The 4,404-nt window shown below is 42.0% G+C and overlaps 1 long non-coding RNA gene across 1 annotated transcript; it reads left to right on the top strand.

Annotated features, from left to right (window-relative positions):
• Positions 1–2,413: 2,413 nt before the first annotated feature.
• Positions 2,414–3,819, top strand: LOC147604203 (uncharacterized). The gene is made up of 2 exons (XR_015265418.1): positions 2,414–2,910; positions 3,562–3,819. It is a non-coding gene; the product is annotated as an uncharacterized LOC147604203 (long non-coding RNA).
• The last annotated feature ends 585 nt before the right edge of the window (positions 3,820–4,404 follow it).

The following is a 4,404-nucleotide window of genomic DNA, read 5'->3' as shown; positions in this document are numbered from 1 at the left end:
AAGACCAAAAGATGGTATCTCAAGTACCCTGTCTACACTTTTGTGGCCTTCTTTGAGAACCCCCAGGGTATTAGACCAGTGGTCAAGGTATGGATTGGTAGATATGTATTGGAAAAGCTACCTCCCAAAGGCTACACTACTAAAGTTATGATGATTTCCTACATACAACTTGGATATCATGTGTCTTGGTGCCAATCCTCTTTTGTGTGGGAGATGATAGATGAGAAATGTTATGCAAGCTGCTAAAATGTAATGTAAAAGGGTTGGAATAGTCTCTAGTTTTGAGTTTGCAGCCCATGGTCTTTTGAACTCTTTGTAAAGCTTTCTAGTGTTAATATAATAATTATCTTTCTCCCAATTTCTTTATGCGCCACCTACTATATAAAGGAATTTAAAACTAGAATGCTTGGGTACCCTTATCCTCTTGATTGCTTATACTTGTGCATTGTCAACATACTTTGAAAGAACGTGTGTCCTTCCGTTCACGTATAAACATGTTGAAGCGCTTGAATGAAGATGGACACTGTAACCCATACCATTTATGCAGCATGTCCTCTTTGTATATGTGCCTTTCTCAAGTTTATATGAACAACTTATAGCGTTTCACAATGAGCATGAACATGAAGCATATGATTATATTCGACATGAAGAATTAATGGACATCGACAAAGATCTGAGAGTACATCTCAAGGCAGATAATTCTAAATTCATTATCACATTTGAATCCGAGTTACATGTCATTCATCAAATCATAGGATTTTCGTGCTCGTTTGTGTGAGTGAAGTAAAAAAAAAACCATACATAAAGTATGGCAGGGAGTTGGCACAGTTCTCCTTGAAATTTTATAAACATAGGAGAACGTGCCCTTCCCCCATTTCCCAAATAGCACTTTCAATATCCAAAGTGGACCAAAACACCTTTAGTGTTGAAGGCGGCCATTAGTCCTACGTGTGATTCATGACACAAAACTCATTTTCAAATGTGGTAATGAATTTGTAATTTCCTAATTTGCGAGGTACTTTTAAATCCCCATCGAACATAAGAACAGGCTTCAAGCTCATCGATTGTGGATGTCAGTCTAGCATTGCTTCCAAGCATGCTTTCAAATTCATGTTCATTCGAGCATTTCAAATATGCTCTACACTACACAAAGTATGCTACCCAAGCACTTACACAAAACACAAAGCCTGCCCACCGCAGCATCCACTTGTTGGGCAACTTCATTTGCAAGAAAACCACAAAATGCAGAACTCAGTATTGGATTCAACACAATATTCCTGCAGGCTGCAAGTAGTATAGATGACTTATCTCTTACCAGCAGATACTGATGTTTTTAGCGTGCGCCAACGTTAGCACTTGTTGGTTTTTTAACCTTACCTCCACGTACCTGCGTCTTTTTTTAGCGTTCACGTCTATTTTTTACCTCCAACTGGTCTTCTCTAGATGTTTTCTTTTGTGCAAGCATCTTAGGCTACCCAAGGTAATCATGACTCGTGAGGGAGATTATGGAAACATGAATGCTTGTACATACGAAGTAGTTTTGGAAATGTGTTTAATAGAACCGTCATAAAAAATAGACTATCGAGCGTTCGTGGGCGAACCTGAGAGCACCCATGAAGCCGAAGTTAACCCATGTTAATGCCACTGGGGGGGAGGAGAGTCGAGATTGTTATTGCCACTAGGGGAGGAGACTAGAGTAGTTAGGCGCGATAATAATGGTGAGGATGATGGGACAACATACGTGTCCTCCTTGAGCCGTGCTCAAATATTCAATCAACCCTTGAAGCGGCTCCTAGATGGACGTACTAACGGGTACGTGATGATTTGATTACATGGCTGCTTAAGGAGGTGGGCCACGGGCAGCATGGAAGTTTCGATGACCCTCTTGAGATCCTCGACGGAGAGGATATCCACCTCTAGAAAGCGATGCTCCATCGATTGTTCGTGTGCAGAAAGACGTTAGAAAGGTGCACAATAAAGAGAAAACGTAAAAAACGACCTCTCATTTTACGTGCGTCTGTTTTTAGCGTGTGTTTTTAATCTCCATGTGGTCTTCTCTTGATGCAAGCATCTTAGGCTACCCAGGTAAGAAAGATATCTTGCCGAAAGAAATGAATGCTTAGAAACCACCTCTTTGAACCTTGGAAATTTACGAAAATATTTCTCTACCGTTATTTAATCCCCGTGTGAGAAAACCGTGAGGGGAACATGTTGATTGCTTAAATTGGGGTAAAGGAGTAAATCAAGGTTAGAGCAAAAGGTGAGCACGATTTATTAGTCCTAATGGCTAATTAAGGACAGTGGTCCCAAGTGAAGGGTTGGTAGTGCGTGTACGGGTATGCGGCAGCTGGTGCGGTACCTTCCCGTGTGGGGTTGCATGTGAGGCGACTTATATTCTCATCAGAGTCCAGACACAGAGAGAGAGAGAGAGAGACGGAGACACGCGCACTCGCCATCGTCATAGCCACAAGCTCTGCCTTGCGAGCAGAAAACAGAGAGAAAAAGGAAGACTCTGCCTGCATTGCCTAAACACCGCGAAATTCTCACAATGTATCGTGTTGCCCTGCTTCTTCTCTCTCTTCCCTATCTTCTGCCTGAAACCCTAGCCCTTACCCTAAACCATAACTTCGAATACTCTGCCTCAACCTCGACAGGCTTCTGCGATGGCTCTTTGGGCCAATGCGATCTGGGATCCGAGTTTTTGATGGACTCTGAGGTCAGTCGCCGTATCTTGGCTGGGACCTCGGGATACATCAGCTATGGCGCCCTGTCTGCTAACCGTGTCCCTTGCTCTTCTGCTGGACGCTCCTACTATGACTGCCATGGATCTGGTGCTGCTAATCCTTACACTCGTGGATGCAGCAGGATTACAAAATGTCAGCGGGACACCAGCTAGAAAGATGCTCTGAGGTGAGTCTACCACAGCTGGCCTTTGTGAAAATGTCTCATTTGGGGAGGAAGAGGTCGGGTTTAGCGTTCTTGTCTGGGGTTGAGGGTTATCACTGCGAGGTTCTGGTTTAAGGGACAAGGTTAAGGCTTGGAATAAGGGTAGAAGCAGGACTAGGGTTGGGTACTCTGACAGTGTACACCTTCCAATGCTCTATTCTGAGGTGTTAGGGTTAGTTTTATTGATAGAAATATGATTTTTAGGGCTAGGGGTAAGGTTAGGGCAATTAATTTTGCGATTAGGGCTGGCCAAACGTCAGGTATTAGGTGTCAAGGCTGTGCCCATTGTCTACTCTAATTGTCAGTGTAGGATGTGAAAGAGAGACCCATGAAATGACTGTTTGTGTCCCTTCCCTGAAAATCTCATTGTGATGTCAAGGATGTGCAAGAAGATTTTATTGACATTCTTCTGGTCACAGAAGAATCAATTGCAATGGGTGTAATGCAGAGGTCTCTGATTACTGGTAGATCTTGCAGGAAATCTAACTCTCGGAATTTTACTGTTCTTTTCTGCAGTGGGTCTCTGATGGTTAGTCTTTTCATGCTGGTTTCAATCTTGTGGTAGGTTTTGCAGGAAATCTAACTCTTTGAATTCTACTGTGTCCTTTTCTGCAGTGGGGGCAATGGATATAGTAGTGGTGCTACTTTGCTTGCCTTTGAGGAAGCCTATGAGCCTTTTGAGAAGTTCTTTTAAGCCGATATTTCGGAAAATAAAGGAATGATCAGTGGTGCAGATTGTTTACGTTAGATTTTTGTGATTTGTATTTTACTTGCTTATTTATGAGCTCAGGGTGACTGTTATTGATTATTATCTCAAAGTGACATGTATTTGACTTTTATGAATTTTAATGTGCTCTTTAGTTTTATCTGCAAGTAAGGTTTCCAAGCTCCTAGTGATTTAGAAGTTTATTAAGATGGTAAAAGGACTACAAAGCTGCATAGCGCCTATTGTGACCATTGGGCACATTGCTGCTTCAGTCATATTAATTTTTTCTAAAGGTAGAGGTGGCATTTTGTACCATTTACTTATTAGGAAGCTTGCAAGCATTTCTTAGAGTGCTTAATACGGAATTTGTCCATGCGTTCCAGCTACATTATATAATTTGCGTGCACAATTTCACAGAGGAGGTGCTTGCAACAATAGACAAAGAATTAGCCTTTTATTGTGAAATTATTAGTAACCTTCACTTCATTATGAGTAAGTTCTTTTGTGTGCCTAGCAACCTTCACTTCTTATGTGTGTGTGTGTGCACACGTGTGCGTGTGGAGTGTGTGTGAGTATATCTTGATATAGAGTTCTACACCCACTATTGGGCATTGATGACGTTAGTGGGGATGTCGGAGTATCTAGTCCATACTATGCATAATGGAGTTGATAGTTATATAGTCTTGTGGGTTGACTACCGTGAGTATATAACATGCACGTTCCTAAAAGGTGAATTTGGGCATGTTCCTGGA

The sequence above is a fragment of the Cibotium barometz genome, chromosome 62 (genome assembly GCF_041138505.1).
Source record: "Cibotium barometz isolate CiBa-2024 chromosome 62, ASM4113850v1, whole genome shotgun sequence".
Lineage (NCBI taxonomy): Eukaryota > Viridiplantae > Streptophyta > Polypodiopsida > Cyatheales > Cibotiaceae > Cibotium > Cibotium barometz.
Note: the sequence above shows the minus strand (reverse complement) of the source record. Positions and strands in the feature narration are given on the sequence as shown.